The sequence below is a fragment of the Hemicordylus capensis genome, chromosome 1 (assembly GCF_027244095.1).
Source record: "Hemicordylus capensis ecotype Gifberg chromosome 1, rHemCap1.1.pri, whole genome shotgun sequence".
In the NCBI taxonomy this organism is placed as follows: Eukaryota; Metazoa; Chordata; class Lepidosauria; order Squamata; family Cordylidae; genus Hemicordylus; species Hemicordylus capensis.
In genome coordinates, this window is record NC_069657.1 from 36,950,007 (window position 1) to 36,967,661 (window position 17,655).

Consider the following 17,655-nt stretch of genomic DNA (forward strand, 5'->3'; position numbering starts at 1 on the left):
AGAGGCATTTGTCAGTAGCCTCATTCTGACATTTTACCCTCAAAAATGCTCATAGTCCCAACACTGAAAGTGAGTAGGAAGTCCCGCCCCAGCACTGTCACTCACCCCCTTCTCTCTAGCCACTCATGGTTACAGTGGTGGTGGTTGTCTGGCAGTGGTCTGATTCAGAAGATTCTGAGGAGGAACTGCCTGACCCACAGTCCCCTGATATGATCCTGCTGCAGGACGCTGAGGAGGAAGCCCCACAGATGGAGAGCTTACCTATTGTGGAACAGCAGGAGGCTGCTGAGGAGCCATTGCCCTCTTCAGATGTGGAGAAGCCAGGACCAAACAGCAGACCGGTGAACTACGTGGAGCGTTGGTGTGACCGCAGAAAGGAGCAACGTTTTGTGCAGAGAAGAAGCAGTCGTTTGGCTGCAAAGTCTGACCAGGAAAGTTCCTGAATCTATAGCTCCGAAGGCAGGTAGGACCCTAATTAGCTTCACCTGGCATTTAACCTTGAAGAGGTATAAATTCACACCGCTCACTCTGCACCGCGCTGCTTTCAACTGATCGTTCTGGCGTGCAGTTCCAGCTCCCTGCTCTTGGGCACCTTGTTCCTGTTTGCTCCTGGGATCTTGACCCTGTGCCTGGCTATCGACTTGTGACTCTTTTTGGAACCCCCTGGACTACGAAACTGGCAACTGACCCCTCTCCTGGCATTGACCCATATTGGCACTCGACTATGATTTATGGACTGACGATTCAAATGTGGTAATTTCCATTGACTTTGTCCTACGTACACTTGCTTTTGCTTTGCTGCTAGTAAAAACCCGAATCTCACACATTCCAGCAGTTGCTTTGATTTATTGCAGGAGCATGCGCCCTTGCCTGTTGTCTGCAGATGGATCTGCTGTACCTACGAGGGCAGGCAGGTCCCTCTGCGGACAACCGCCACTGTAACCATGAGCAGCTAGAGAGATGGGTTGAGTGACAGTACTGGGGCGGGGCTTCCTACTTACTTTTGCCGTTGTAAACATGAGTGGGGTTTCTGGTAAAATGTCTGAATGGAGCTAGTGACTCCAAGTCCTCCCCCCCTCCTATCATCCAATAGCTTTCTCACAAAGGCCTCTACATATTTGCAGAAGACTGAGAGAGAGTCAGTGGGGACAAGGGCAAGCCACCGCGCAAACTGCATGTAAGGATACAAAAATATAGAGTTGTCACAAATCTCAGCATTTCCTTATCTCTCTATATGCAACTTGCACAGCAATTTCTTTACCATGAAGGGGTCAGTTGGATCCAGGGTGAGTCCTTCCTTGTGTGGGCCTGGGCCCTCAGGCCTGTGCCTAACTTGGCCTACTGTGACACTGGTCCTACTTGTGGCAATGTAAAGACTAGCTGATTTATTGAGGCACCAGCTTTTGTGGTCTTCAGCACAATTCATCAGGGCTCTAGTGCACAACAGTATATGTTATAATAAATTTGTTCATCTTTAAGGTGCCAAAAGTCTTTCTCTTTGAGTTTGCTGTAAGAGACAAATATGGTCCCCTCTGGAATTAGATATTTTTAATATTGAATATGTTGTCAAGGTTTCATCTTTTTTTGTTTATCAAATAACATATCCCCAGGAATCTGTTGTCCCAGATTATTTAAAAACAAAAAACTGGAAAAGCAAAAACTTGTTAATAATTTTGTTCTTGGCGACACATACGTCTAGGGAAACTTTGTGTTTTGACAACAAAACTGCATGATCTGACTTTTTTCTCCTCTTCGAATCCTGCAAACACTTTTGTGCACTTTCCTCACCATTCATGAGAACATAAGGCCATATATTCTTGATTAGATCCTTAACGTTTACTGACAGTGTGCCAGAAGTATATAATTCTAGGGCAGAGTGTACAGCTTTTATTTTAAATGGGAAGCATATGTAACTAGAATAGCAAAATCCATCTAAGTTGTTATAAGGAGACTTGTACAAAACTCTTCATAACATCTTTTATTGCATGAAAATATTTTCAGAAACATACAGACCACAAACATATAATTTATTTCCTCCCGATTGTTGCTAACCTACCCTACCCTTATTGAGCATCACAGCAAATCCTTTCTCAATGTATCCATAGCTCTGAAATTTTTACTATACCACATCTTAAGTGAAAATAAAAACTAAGCAATAAGGTGATGTGTGTAACCTTGATTATATAATCTGTCAGAAAAGTGATCAAAATAAAGCCTTCCCCCACCCTCAATAAAGTTGTCTTCACCTGGTTAGTATAAGTTCCTGGGAAACTGGTATCTTTATGTAAAATAAATAATCTACATTTAGCCTGGGATTGACAAATCCCAAGCATCACCATGGTGCCTACTGTGGCTGACTAGGATATTCTAGCCCTAAACAGCTTAGAACCAGGTTATCCAGGAGAGCGTCTTCTTCAGCATTATACCCATTTTGTCCGGTAGAGTTGTGGGAGCTAGTTAATCATTGACCAACCCATGCAATTCAATCTGATAATGGCCAGCATGGACAATGTGGGATTGGAAGAAACGCACAACTGGGGCCAGAAGCAACCTTCCCCCTGGACTTTCAGGCTGAAGTCCGGAGCTTCTACACCCCCTGCCCCCCCAATCCTCTTTAGTCTGTCCTGGGTGTTGTGGTCACCATGCCGTGCCACCAGCCCAGGGACGTCATGGGCTTGTGACACTGGATTCTAACTGTGCAGGTGCACCAGAGCACCTTGCAGTTCTCAGAGGACGCTGAGCCAGACGTTCAGGCTCAGTGGCTGTTCCTGCTCTGCCCGCCGTTGCCACAGGCAGGGTGGGAGAGGCCTGCTCGCCTCACCCTCCACCCCTGGCCATGAACATGGGCAGCTAGAATATTGGGGAGGAAGGCTCGCGGTAGGGGGCTTGCGGTGGCAGCAGGAGCCCCCCCGGCCTCTGGAGGACCCCGGGCCTTGGAGGCCATGGACCGGGGCCCCAAGGTCTGGGGGTTAGAGCGCCTCTGGATGGGAATATGTTAAGTTGCATGTTGAAATGTTTCTGCCAATGCATATTTGCATAAATCTACCTGTTTTATTTTCTTACATTCTTGCGAGTTCAGTTGCTCTGAAGTCTCACGAGAGGATTCCATCCAGCCGCATTTCACCTGTGAGTTCCCTGCAGGGCCAGGCCTTGTCAGGTCAGACAGGGTGGCCCACAGGATTGGGGATCACTGGCGGACTCCTTCATGGGAGAGGTGCCACCCAATCCTCGTGGCCTTGAACCCAACCTTGTTCGGTTCCCCCACAAATGTTTTACTGACTCTTTAGCAAATGCTTCTGATGTGAAAAGGTTCTTATGGGGGTCTGAGGTCTGATGAGGATTCTGATCATGATTCCGAGGTCGTGAAATTGACAAAGCTCTCTAGTATCTAGGCATATCCCCACTATAAACTTATAATTAGTGTCAGATTCCCCCAAAGAATCCTGGGAATTGAAGTTTAATGAGGTGCCAAGAATCCTCTTTTAGGTTAACCATGACACAAATGTCTCACTGAACTAAAAATTTCCAGGTTATTGCTGGAAAAGGGAAAACTGGCTTAACCTGTTTATAGTGTACAGGTATATATGCTCTCTCATGCAACAATTAATCCAGTTTAAATCTGGAGAAGACCTTTAACTGAGTGAAGACAAAAAGCAGCCATGGCAGGTTTACTTCCCTTGCAAATTTACTACCAAGGTGAAATAGATGAAGTCTGGCAAAGCCCATTGTCAGCCTGCTTGTTGATGATGCTTCTAGAATACCTGATGCCTGATGATGTGGACAAGCTGCTTGGGGCGGTGCAGCCTATCACTTGTTCTCTGGATCCTTGCCCAACATGGCTGCTTCTATCTAGCAGGGAAATTGTTGGAGAGGGCCTAATTAATAGCATTAACTCATCGCTGAGGGAGGGTAGGATGCCTCCTTGTTTGAAGGAGGCAATGATTAGACAACTTCTTAAGAGGCCTTCCCTAGATCCCTCAGTGATGTATAGTTATAGGCCAGCCTCCAATCTCCCATGGTTGGGCAAGGTGGTTGAGAGAGTGGTGGCTAACCAGCTCGAGGCAGTTTTGGAAGAAACCGATTATCTAGACCCATTTCAAACTGGCTTTAGAGAGGGCTATGGGGTTGAGTCTGCCTTGGTTGGTCTGATGGATGACCTTTACCAGGGGTTCTTTTGGATCTCTTGGTGGCAGTTGATACCATCGACTATGGTATCCTTCTGGATCACCTGGGGGAATTGGGGATAGGAGGCACTGCTTTGCAGTGGTTCCGCTCCTATCTCTCAGGCAGATTCCAGATGGTGGAGCTTGGTGACAGTTTCTCTTTAAAATGGGAGCTATTATATGGAGTACCTCAGGGCTCCATTCTATCACCAATGCTTTTTAACATTTACATGAAACTGCTGGGTGAGGTCATCAGGAGATTTAGTGCAGGGTGTTATCAGTATGCTGATGACACCCAAATCTGTTTCTCCTCCTCCTCCTCCTCATCATCATCATCAGGAAATGGCATTCAATCCCTAAATGCCTGCCTATGGGTGGTGATGGGCAGGATGAGGGATAACAAGCTGAATCCAAGCAAGATGGAGGTACTCATTGTGAGGGGTCGGAATTTAAGGGATGAGTTAGATTTTCCTGTGCTGGATGCGGTTATACGCCCCCAGTAGGAAGAGGTATGCAGCTTGGGAGTTCTCTTGGATCCTGGCCTCTCCCTGGTATCTCAGGTGGAGGATATGGCCAGGAGCGCTTTCTATTAACTTTGGTTGATTTGACAGCTGCTTACATTCATTGAAGAGAATGACCTCAAAACGGTGGTGCATCAGCTGGTAACCTCCAGGCTCGACTACTGCAATGCGCTTTACATGGGCCTGCCTTTGTACATAGTTCGGAAACTTCAGTTAGTTCAAAATGCGGCAGCCAGATTGATCTCTGGGGTAACCCAGAGAGACCATATTATGCCTGTCTTAAAACAGTTGCACTGGCTGCCAATACGTTTCCGGGCAAAATACAAAGTGCTAGTTGTTACCTTTAAAGCTCTGAATGGCTTGGGTCCGGGCTACCTTAGAGAGCGCCTTCTTCAGTATGATCCCCATTGCTCGTTGATGTCATCTGGAGAGGTCCATCTCCAGTTGCCACTGGTATGTCTGGTGGCGACTTGGACCTGGGCCTTTTCTGTAGCTGCTCCTGGCCTATGGAATGTACTCCTGGCAGATATCCACAGTTTAGGCTCACTGTCAGCCTTTAAGAGAGCCCTAAAAACGTACTTGTTTGGCCTGGCCTTCCAAGGTTTGTAAATGGTTTTTTAAGTATTTTAATTACTTTTAAATGGTTTTAAAAATTGTTTTTAGATCTGTATTTTAAATGGTGTGTGTTTTTAAGTCTTTTTAAATTTGTTGTACACCACCCAGAGCCTTTGGATGGAGTGGTTTATAAATGTAATAAATAATAATAAATAAATAAGCACTCAAAACCAGTAATGTGCTGGTGACAGTCATGTGGCCACATTCAACACAATAGCATTGGCCCCAACTCTGATAGTCCGGGAAAGAATTGCATTTCCCAGCAACAGAAGATTTGGGGAAATGTGATGTCCACACAAGAGATGCACAGCCTTGAGAGAAGATAAGCAGATCACCCACAACAATGGCAGAAAGAACAACTGCAAACTTATTGTGCAGAATCAGAAATTGTCTGGAAAGGGCTATGCTGCTGCTACTGTACTTTCTGAATTATTTTTTCCTCCCGCTGAGCCACTCCAGGAAATCTGGAGGGAGGAAGGAAAAGCATAAAGGCTAACGTGCCTTTTGTACTGCTGCCTTCTGTAATGCAACTGTATATTCTAGAGGCCCAAGCAGGTTTTACAAACAAATGATCTTCTGCATTAAGAACATTTACAAGTGGCACAAATAGCACAAGAGAGGCACAAATAGACTTTTAAGTATCTTGTGTGAAAATATCCTTAGGCTGGACTAGATAGGTTAGTGTTCCATTGGGGTAAATTGTCTGTATACAGAAATATGAAACTGGGAGAAGAGTGCAGGTGGCCTTCGTTACCCATGGTTGCAACTACCATGGTTTCACAGACAGGTCTTAGAGACTTGGCTTCTTTATCCACAGTATAAAAATGGAAATACTTCTGATGACAGCCATTTCCAGCAGTCATTTTACAGTGCAGAGCCATTTTGTGCCACTTCAAAATAAAATAAAAAAATTCCCTGTGATTTTTCACAAAAGATCAGATGAACTGTTATTTCTCTTATTTCTGCCTCCCCCCCCCCTTTTTTTGTTAGGAACCTAATACCCCAATTTCCATTGACACAAGGTTTCATTATTCACTGTTTCCTTATTCGCACCTATAGGAGAGAACGGAACCCCTGCAAATTACTTGGGACACCTGTACATGTTTCTCAGAATGCATCTGCACATTTGGACTGCAGATAAAGGACTGGGTAGGATATTTGAAATACCTGATCCAATCAGAACCGGATCTGGGCGTGACTTTTATTTAATCACTACTTGCAACATTAAGGTTACATTCCTATGCATGACACATTTACCTGGGTGTAAGTCCCATTGAACACAGAGAGACTTTATTCTAAGTAAATACCCACAAGATTATGCTAAAAGGATTCAAAAGTTTGTCAGACTGATCTTATCCTTGTCTCATCCTTGTAGCTCAGTTGGATGAGAAACTCTTCCTCTCTGTCTTTGAAGGCCCCGGAAATGTCTTGTTAAGACCAAGATAGTTTTGCCTTTAACATCAGTTGTCATAGTCTCCGGATAAATAGGACTATTCCTCTTTTCCTTTTCCTGGCTAAGCATTTTTTTAAAAGATATATTCAAATGTTCCAGAATTGCTGCTGTTTATTGCCACAGAATACAGTGGTTGTTAAATTGACCTACATGTTTTTGAGACACTTGACTTTTGACATCAATAGCAAATAGAGGGATAATGTCTCCTCTTTTGTTGATTTACCTACTTATCTCTCTCTGAAAGAACTCTTAGAGCTCTTTGAGTGCATGCATTTCTGTGGGTGGGGTTAGCATTTGGTAACTTAGGTTGTGTTTAAAAACAACAAAATGGCCATGAGATAAGAGATGTTTGACTTAATAATTCAAGGCCTGCTTTAGCTTTAGATAAGCAGGCATGCTTGCAGGGCAAGCAAGGATAAAAGAACAATGGTATTTTGCTTTATAAGGGCCATTGTTTTAATTATTAATTCCTGTCACTGGTAGAACACAGGAACGGCTAGGTGTACTGGGTTGGCTTGGGTAGTGTGGGAATTTTGCTGTGCAATATTCAGGATTCCACAATATCCTTCAGCCATTGTTCTGGACCTATAAGATCTGGGGATAAAATAATAAATATTGTCATGGTTTGTGGGTTCTTGCCTGTCAGGGTGTTGTTATTAGTCCATATGGGTTGAGATTTAGGATATTTTATTCTCCCCTTTCAGGCCTCTGCAATTCAGTATTTGTTGTCTTGATCTCTGTTATAAAAGGAGCTCTAGAGAGAAGAGTTCTCTCCCTTGGCTACTGAGATTGTGTGTTAGTAGTCTCTGGGTTCTTTAGCACAAATTTTCTCACGTAGGAATAGGGGGCTGCCTAAACCATTGGTCCATCTAGCTCAGTATTGCCTACCCAAACTTGCAGCTCTGTATTGCCTACCCAGACTGTCAGTGGCTTCTCCAAGGTTGCATGTAGGAATGTCTCTCAGCCCAGAGTATTAGATACAACCATTCATTTCAGCAACTAGAGATACTGGATTACATATCAGGTTCCTTTGAGTAAAACTTGCTTTGAATATGAGCAAATGAAGCTACCCTGTAGTGAGTCAGATAATGGTTCTGTTGAGTTCAGTATGGTCCACACAAAGTGGTCAAGTCTCAAGTGATAGTCTGAAGCAATGTGATGCAGCCGCCTTGCAGAACCTAAGCAGGTCTGGGTCTGGCCAGTGACTGGATGGGTACACCATGGGGCTATTCACATGGCTCTGTTAGTGTGTGGTTGGTCTGGCGATGGGGGGGAGGAAGGGTCCAACCTCCTTTCCCCCAAATGATTGCTCTGAGCCCCGGTGGCACGCAAGCCACATGCCCATATAACCAGCACTGCGGGGAGCAACACAGATTACTCTCCACGCTGTTTCCGGCAGTGCTGGTAGACAGAGATTAGGACTCATTGTCCTGGCCACCTTGAATCCCACAGCACACCGTGCACCGAGTGCAGTGCACTGGGGGATTCCCCCGGGGGATGGGCGTTCTAGATGCCCTTCTCTGGGTCAGCTCAAGCTGCAAGCAGTTCACGCGGACTCACAATCCCAGAGCCAAAGGCATGTTAGTGCCCTTGAGCTTGGCTCTTAGATGGGCTGCGGCACTGGGTTTAGCGCCGCAGCACTGCTGGGATCCTTGCGGATACTGGTGGTTCTCACAGGCAGCCAAGCCCAGGAAACTTAAGCCTGGGCTTGGCTGCTCGTGAGAACAGCCTCCATGTATGCTACTTTTAAGTTCCACTATGGAACAAATGTACAACATAAATTCACAATATGAATGTAATGAATACAAATAAAACAGACCAAACAGCAAAGGAGCATAGGGAGTTGCTTTGTTCTGTGTCAGGTCAGTGGTCCATCTAGCTCAGTACACTGCCTGGTAGCGGCTCTTCCAGGTTTCAGGTGGGTCGTTCCCAGCCCTACCTGGAAATGTCGGAGACTCAACCTGAGACTTTCTGCATGCAAAGCTGATCGTCTGCCATGGAGCTATGGCCCCATCCCCAGCAGTAACCTCATGGAGTGTGCTGCAAGCTTGCATTGCACAAATCCTTTTCTCAGGCATGGGCCCTGCCCAGCTGCCTCCACAGGTAGTTGGCCACAAGTGGTAGATTTGGAGGCACATATTAAAATGAAGCCATTGTTTAGTTTATTATATCGTTACCACCAAGATGGATGCCATTTGGATTTCTGCCCTAGACACCAACATGGGCCATCTCTGCTCAGACAGAATTGAAGAGTTCTGACGACCACTTCAGATATTATTGGCTCCAATACATACACAGAGATTTGGGCTACAATGCTTTGCACATTTACTTGGGTGTAAGCTCCACTGAGCAGAGCAGGACTTCCTTCTGAATCAATATGTCTTGGACTGGACTGCAGAACTGTGCATTTGGTGAACGTTTCAGCAGTGATGTGTAGTTATTCTGTGGTGCATAGGTTTGGGACATGTCATCATTTATCAGCTTCCTGATTCATATGTATCTGTGGCAGAAAAGGTCCTTTCACTGCATCTTGTAGACTACAACAGGGATTCCCAACCTTGGCAGGGGCGTAACTACCATTAGGCAAGGGGAGGCAGCTGCCTGGGGGCCCCCACACCTTGAGGGGCCCCCCAGAGGCAAGTCACATGTGAAGTGAGTGTGTGTGTATCAGCGAGGGGCCAATTTTAAAATTTTGTCTCTGGGCCCACTCCAGCCTCGTTATGCCCCTGAACCTTGGGTCTCCAGAGGTTGTTGGATTATAACTCCCATCATCCCCAGATGGCTGGGGATGATGCAGCTGTTCAGTCCAACAACATCTGCAGGGTGGAAGCCCAGATTGGGAACCCCTAGACCACAAAATACATCCTTTTCCCAATGTGGAAATTATATTGGAAGCAAAAATAATAATGTGAAGTCATTCTCAAAGATCACAGTGGTTTCTCTTACATTTTGGGGCTGCCCCTTAAATGTGGGAGATTTGTGGAGCCAAAAAAAAAAAAAAAAAGGAATACAGACTTGTTAGGATGAACTATTTTCAGCCAACTTTACATAAAAATGTCACATGCATTCTTCTTGCATTTCATGGCCTTTTGGCTCCTCTCTCTCTCCCTGTATAGTTTCTCTTTCCCCACCCCCAATTAAAAAAAAAAAAAGGCAAACTTTCAAACACAATCGCTGCTATCTGCTCAGAGCTTTCGAAATGCAAACTCTCCAGTGCCTTTCTCCCGGAGGGGGTGAAAACTCTCTGAAGTGACTTTAAACCTCATCCACATACCACGTAGGCTGGAGGACGGGTGTGTGTGTGTGGAAAGAGGGAAAGCCAGTCAGAGCCGAGGGAGGTGGGTATGTGCAACATTTAGGACTCTCCAAGTGGTGGAGGGAGAAGGAGAGAGGCAGAGGCTTCAAGACGAGGAGGCGGCGCAAGCCTTGGGAACTTCCTGTGAGTGATCACAGGCCTCGGACTGGGGAAGTGTGGGGGGAACGCATCTAGCTGGGCTTGTTTAGGCGGCCGCTGCGCGGGGGGGGGGGGGCGGGCGTGTATAGATCTATATGCAAGCTTCCACCCGCTTCTTTCCTATTGTATTTATTGTTTTGCGTGTCGTGTATTCAGGATCTCGGTGCAATAAAAGCACCCCCTCCGCGCTCTCTCTCTTCCACCCCCCCCGGTCCACCCCGCCGCCTGGCCGCCTGCTCCCCTGGCCCAACCCTCTCCCCGCTGTGGCGGCTGGTCTCGGCTGGCCCTGCCCACGTTTCTCTCCCCCCCCCGCTCCGTTGGTCATGTGTTGTCTTTTTTTTTTTTGTATGCAGTGGAAACAATTTAGCGTTCTCCAGCTAGCTCCGACCCAAACCGCTACTCATCAGGAGGACTGGAGACGGCGAGAAAAGCAGGCGGGAGGGGGAAATTGCAGCAAGGTCCCATGCCCTCCTCGCGGTTGCCTCTTCTGCTCTGGGAATCCCTCTCTCCCTCCCTCTCTTTATTTCTCCCCCTCGTCTTTCTCTTCTTCGGCCACATTGCTGGCTCCAAGCTGTGGGGAGGAAGCAATGCCTGGTTCCATCGGATGAAAAGTTTGCGTTTAATGATCATGGGAAGACCGCAGTGAAAATCTAGAGCTCTCCTAAACCAGGTAAGTTTTGGGATTCTCCTCCCCCCCCCCCCGCCACTGTTTTGTGTGTGTTTGAAATTCTCTTCTTGGAAAGATTGCGTAAGATTCTCTCTCTGCATTGGGAAAACCTCGGCGGCGAGGGCAGAAATGAACGCGGACCAGCGCACCACCAAATCAGTTTTGGCATTTAAATGCCACGTCGGGGTCGTCTTTTAAAACGTGCGGGTGGGTTTTTATTTTGCTTTGAGGGCTAGCTCGGTTCGCTTCCTCCTTGGCTTTGGCTGGGAGTTTGTAGGCAAGACTCGAATGTGCGATGTTGCTGATGTCGCCGCTGATTTCCTAAGACTCTTGACGAATTGAGTTGGCATTGTCTTTAAAGTTTAGTGGGGTGGGGGGTGGGGGTATTGTGTCCAGGCGACGAGGGCTATGAGCTTTAAAGCATTTTGTCTGGCACTTCATTGCTGTAATAGCGGTTTCTCTCTCTTTATTAGTAGATGATTTCGCGCTTAAAAAAACAACACAAAAATCTCTCCTTGCGGAATGCGCTAGTTTAATGTATCAAAGTGTGTTAAGGACATTAACCACAAAGCTCTTTCGGTTTCTGGAGTACGTTCGTTAAGGTTTTTTCTTTTTCTTTTATGGCCTGATCTCGTAAAGGCCAATGCAAGGTTTATGACATCTGACCAGCATTGAAGGTATGTTTGCTGCAAATGGCCCTGTCTAGGCATAAGTGCAGTTTTGCAGTCTCCTAGCAACGCCGTTGATTGATTCGAATTCCGGCCAATCAGCGCGCTCTTTCGCCCCTTCAAATATTTTTGACAAGTACAGTAGGGAGTGTTGCAAAGTGCAGTAAGGAAACTGTCTCTGGCTCCCTGCCCGTTCCTTCAAAAAGGCTCGGTGTTGCTTTCCTTCAAAATGACGGCCCGCTGTCCTTGTGTAGACACACATGTGTTTTAAGTGTAATGTGTGTCAGTTATTCTGAGAAACATTAATAACTGGTGACTGGTTTAACCTTTCTCCTCTCTCTCGTTTTCCCCTCCTCCTGCCTTCCTGTGTCTCTCTGCCATGTCAGTTTTACAACTAGAAATGCAAGAGACTGTGTTTCTCTTGTGCAACGTTGCAGGTTGTTTTTACACTTGTTCATAAGCAGCTCCGTGTATATCTGATGGTGCTACTTAATTGGCAACAGATTACCAAATGTTTGCTGAACGGCAGCCTCTCATGTGATTTGTCCAAGTGCAGGAAAAATGTTGCCGGGGCTGGGTAATGGAAAGCCTAAAACTTTCTTTCCTTTTTGGGGTAGCTTGTTCACGTCAACCCAGGCCAGGATTTCTGTTTACTGTAATGTAACGTATGTGGTGTCCCTGTCTCCCACCATTCCTTGCAAAGTGCTGGGAACTTTCCATGTCGTCCGTCTTAGATAGTGACTCGAGGTATCTGGATTTCAAGGTTCTGGCAAAGGGGAAAAAGCTCTGACTTTGGATATCTTGTGGAAAGAGTAGTCCTTCTCTGAGTGTGGAAATATACCCCCCTCTGTAGCATTTACAAGACCCTTATACTATGTATTTGAAGGTGTGTTATGATGTTAAATTGAAAATGAAAGCCAGGTAAGGCTGCAGTCCTGTGCATATATTTGAGAATGAACCCCAGTGGGCTTACTTACGAGTAAGGATGGATAAGATTGCACTGTGTATGATGTTTAAATGTATATGGCATGATGTTATAAAAACACCCCAAACCCTATGTAGTGTTAAAAAATAGATTTTAAAAACATTGTGAGATCTGGAAGACATTTACAGTGTGATTCTAAAGTCTCTCTTATTGAGCCAAATGGTATGTATTCCTGGTTATTGTACTTAAGATTGCTGTTATAAGTTCAGATGGTTACACCTACCCGATTTCTAAAGGCAGTGTTTCCTGTAATGTGTCTATGTCTGCGCATTGAAAGAGAAATGGTTTAAGGATTGCAGTTTTAACTGACTCTTTAGTCACCGATGGACAAATATGATCCTTGAGAGTTGCAGGATTGGAGCCACTGTAGAAATCAGTTTACCATAAAGCTCTTAAAGCGAAGTCGCTAGTTTTTGTGTGAAAATTGATGGTATGATATAGCCCTTTGGGAGAATGCTGGCAAGTAAGCAAATTAAACTGAAAGAGAGCAGCATGTCGTCATGGCAACAGAGCAATTAAATTATGTTGTCAGCCATGATATAATTTTCCTATTTAAAAGCTTGCTCCTGGGACATAAGTTCTGTTTGTACTGAACTCGCTTAGCTACAGTGTTCCCATATGATGAGGGGAGGGGAGAGGAAAGGAAATAAATAATATTTTAGGAAATACACAAAGTGTGGTATCATCCACGGCCTACTTCTTTATGCACATCTCAGTCTCCCAGATTCTTGCTTCCATCCATTTATAGTGTTCTTGGGTTAATTTTAAAATAAATGCAACTTCTCTTTACATACCATAGTACTTATGAAATGCAGTTAAAATATTTGTATGGAGTTTAAGAAGCCCCCTTGAGCTTCGTAATGGGGCAGAAAGTCCAGATGCCTTAAAATTAAAAAAAAAAAAATTGGAAGGGTAATTGGACTGTCATTTTTTGAATACTAAACTGTATACAAAAATCCAAGAAAATAAATTACTTTATCAATTTGTTTAACTTGGTTTTTGAGAATTTTTAATGCATTTTTCATAGTTCACATTGATGTGAAATAACTGCAATAGTTCCTCCCCGCACCCCCACTTTTATATTTTCCTTCAAATGAATTTCCCATTATTTACCCCAGAGCTCAGCTTTCTTCCCCACCCAGAGCTCTATCCCTCAGGGCCCACTCTTTCTTTAATGACCTCTTATGTAATTGCAACTTCCTCTTGTTATAAAGTATCTCCTTGACAGCCTCAAGTCCCTTACAAAGTATTGTGTTCAGTGGTTTATGCCCCAAGAACAGTAATGTTGTACTGAGGTTGTGTTAAACATTTTTTAAAAAAACACAGCCAATGGTATAAGTTTGCTGTGTGGGGGTTTAAAATGTAAGTTTCACTTCTCAGCTGCTCTGTCCTTTAAAGCATGACAAAACAAAGCTTTCCACTTCCTTTCAAGATATGTTTGCTGAACTGTGTACAAAAATCTTGCTCTTGCCATTTTTAGTGGTTTTAAAATTGTGAGCATTTAACTTCCTGTTAACCCTTCATGCAGAATGAGCGGTGTGATGCACTTTATTAGTACAATGGCTGTTGGTGTGAGGTTAGACAAAGTTTTTAAAAGTTGCACAACTTATGTTCATATGAAAGTTTGATCACACTTGGTCCCAAAACAAGGACTGAGTATTTTTAAAAAATTCCTTAAAGTATCAATCTGTTTGTTAGGCCTTGGGATAAGCTGTTTTAGATCAGCTTGATACTAGTAGTGAAAGCAAGCTTGAGGTAGACGGGCTGGTTAATCTTGAGAATGGAATTTGAAGTTGGGATTTACAGCAGAGTTTCAGAAAAGCTATTTGGGGATGCATTATGAAGGTTTAGGTCCTGATTTTTTTGTACAGTCAGTTGATTGGTTTTATGTTTTACATCCAAGCTTGAATATGTGCGCTTAGTCATGTCTCTTTTTAAAAAGCATTTGAAGTAATTAAAATATAGCTTTGTGTCTCAGTTCATATTCTCTTGGACCAATAAAGCAACAACAGCCTCTACCGATTGGTGTATGATTTCACACTTCATGTTTTCTTGTAGATCATGCTTATCGTATTTATCTCTCACTCTCATTTCAGTTAAACTTGCATCACTGGGATGGAATTTCATTTGTGTGTGTGTGTTCTGCCCTTGATTTTTGTGTTTGCATCCCTAGATCATGGCATTGAGCCCAAGACGGAGAAACTTCCTGCACTTTGTCTTGGAGGCAAAACACTGGTAGCTCAGTGAGCATGTTCTTGGGTGTACTTGTGGCGTGTGTGTGTGTGTGTAAACATGGAGTTTTGCCTGCTTGCGCATTCAGCCAGAGCAGGAGAGGCTATAATTATAATCGAGCTGTGTTCATACTGGAAGTGAAACAGCTGAAGTTAATCTGAAGCAACTGGTCTTAAGCTCCCCAATTTTTTGTGCTTGCTGCAAGCAGTGAGAGTAGCATACTCAGTTATGTTACACTTATGGTTCAACTTGATGCGTGCTTGCTCAGAAGTAAGTACCACTGATTTTGGTGGTGGTAACTTCCCAAGTAAGTGTGTGTAGGATCTCAGCCTTGACAATGACATTCAGAATATACATGTACCATTCTTTCTCTTCAGACAGAGCTTTGTACTGTGCATAAACTGAAGACCAAATCATCTCAGGAATGTCATTGAGGCGATTCTCATGATCAGGCAAAATCGGGGTAGGGGAGCCTAGCCCGATTTCGCCTGACCGTGAGAACCACCGGGCTCACAGGCGAGCTTGGTGGCCTCCAAGCGAGCGCTCCAAGCAAGCCTCCAAGCTAGTGCTCCACTAACCTGGGCTCTACGATCGTGAGATGCCGCGGTGCAGCTCTGCGGTGTGGCAACTCACGAGTAGACCCCCAACCAGGAGGCTTAAAAGCAGCCTCCTGGCTCGGGGATCTCTGCAGCAGGGCATGCTGGAGCTTCCGGGGGCTGTGTGGCCTCCAATCCTCCCAGCCCCTGCCGGCTCCGTAATGGAGCCGGTGGTTGTGTGAGCGGCCAATCCGGTCACCCAGGGCTGCCTCCTTGCTCACCTGTGGGGAGAGCGGGCTAAGCCCACTCTCCCCGCTAACCCCCTAGAGGTGAGTCTCACTGATTGTGGGACTTGCCTCATTGTCATCATCATAATAATTATCAGGGTGGATTTGATTTAAATCACGATTTAAATCACTAGCAGGGTGGATAAAAATCAATGATTTTTTTAAAAAAATCAAAAAAATCCGATTTAAATTAAAAAAAATCCGATTTAAATCAAAAAAATCTGATTTAAATAAAAAAATCTGATTTCTTTGATTTTTTAAAAAAAATCATTGATTTTTATCCACCCTGCTAGTGATTTAAATCGTGATTTAAATCATGATTTAAATCAGTTTGATTTAAATCAAATCCACCCTGATAATTATGCAAAGAAAATAAGATAGGCCCAAGGCCTATCTTGTCCAACATCCTGTTTCACACAGTGGCCCACTAGATGCCTCTGAGAAGCCCACAGGAAAGAGGTGAGGCATGCCCTCTCCTCGACAGTGGCTCCCCTGCAGCTGGTATTGAGAGGCATCCAGCCTCTGAGGCTGGAGGTGGCCTATAGCCACCAGACTAGTAGCCATTGATAGACATGTCCTCCCTCAATTTGTCTAAGCCCCTTTTAAGGCCATCCAAGCGAGTGGCCATCACCATTTCCTGTGGCAGAGAATTCCATAGATTAATTACGCACTTTGTGAAAAAGTACTTCCTTTTGTTGATCTCAAATTTCCTGCCCTTCAGTTTCATGGGATGACACCTGGTTCTAGTGTTGTGAGAGAAGGAGAAACAGTTCTGTCTACTTTCTCTACTCCATGCATAATTTTATACACCTCTATCATGTCACCCCATAATCGCCTCTTTCCAAATGAAAAAGCCCCATATGCTTTAGCCTTGCCTCATAAGGAAGGTTCTTGAGGCCTCTGATTATCTTGGTTGCCCTCTTCTGCACCTTTTCCAGTTCTGCAGTGTCCTCCTTATGATACAGTGACCAGAACTGTACACAGTATTACAAATGTGCCCTCACCATAGATTTGTATAAGGGCATTATAGTATTATTTTTATTTTCAGTCCCCTTCCTAATGATCCATAGCATGGAATTGACCTTTTTCACAGCTGTCATGCACTGAGTTGGCACTTTCAACAACTGTCCACCACGACCCCAAGATATCCCTCCTGCTCTGTCACTGACAGCTCAGACTCTATCATTGTATATGTGAAGTTGGGTTGTTGTTGGGTTTTTTTGCCCCAATCTGCATCACTTTGCACTTGCTTACACTGAACTGCATTTGCCGCTTTGTTGCCCACTCCCTCAGTTTGGAGAGAGCCTTTTGGCTTACAATCTGTTTTGTATTTCACTACCCTAAATAGTTTGGTGTCATCTACAAATTTGGCCACTGCTGCTTATACCAACTTCAAGATCATTTATGAATATGTTAAAGAGCACTGGTCCCAGTACAGATCCATGGGAGATCCCACTTCTTACTTCCCTCCATTGTGAAAACTGTCCATTTATTCCTACTTTCTGTTTCCTATCCTTCAACCTGTTACCATGAACCTATCCCCTTATCCCATGACTGCTAAGTTTACTCAAGAGCCTTTGGTGGGGAACTTTGTGAAGAATGTTTTCAAAGTCCAAGTATACTATGTCAACCGGACCGCCTTTATCCACATGCCTGTTGACACTCTCAAAGAACTGCAGAAGGTTAGTGAGGCCCTTGTCAGAAGCCATTCTGGTTCTCTTTCAGCAAGGCATGTTCTTGTAAATGTTTAACAATTTTGTCCTTACATATGCTTTCCATCAATTTACCCAGCACCGAAGTTAAGCTAACCGACTTGTAATTTCCCGGATGAAAATTGGAGATGTATTAGTTACTTTCCAGTCCTCGGGTACAAAGCCTGATTGTAGGGACAAGTTACATATTTTGCTAGGAGATCACTAATTTTCACATTTGAGTTCCTTCAGAACTCTTGGGTGGATACCATCTGGCCCTGGCGATTTGTTAATTTATAGTTTGTCAAGACAGTTTAGAACATGTGCTCTTGTCACTTGAAATTGGCCCACTTCTTCAGCCTCCAAGCCTGATAAGCTCAGTT

The 17,655-nt window shown here is 44.6% G+C and overlaps 1 protein-coding gene across 23 annotated transcripts in view; it reads left to right on the top strand.

The window, feature by feature from the left end:
- The window catches only part of FOXN3 (forkhead box N3), a 397,500-nt gene that overhangs the window by 179,385 nt on the left and 200,460 nt on the right, over positions 1-17,655 (top strand). Inside the window, exons 1-2 of one of the 23 annotated variants that reach the window (XM_053258802.1) lie at positions 10,029-10,045; positions 10,560-10,876. The exons of 9 other annotated variants lie outside the window; for them this stretch is intronic. The gene's annotated coding sequence lies outside the window, so the exon portion shown is untranslated. 13 more of the 23 variants (XM_053258792.1, XM_053258811.1, XM_053258915.1 and 10 more) reach the window with 13 other exon arrangements.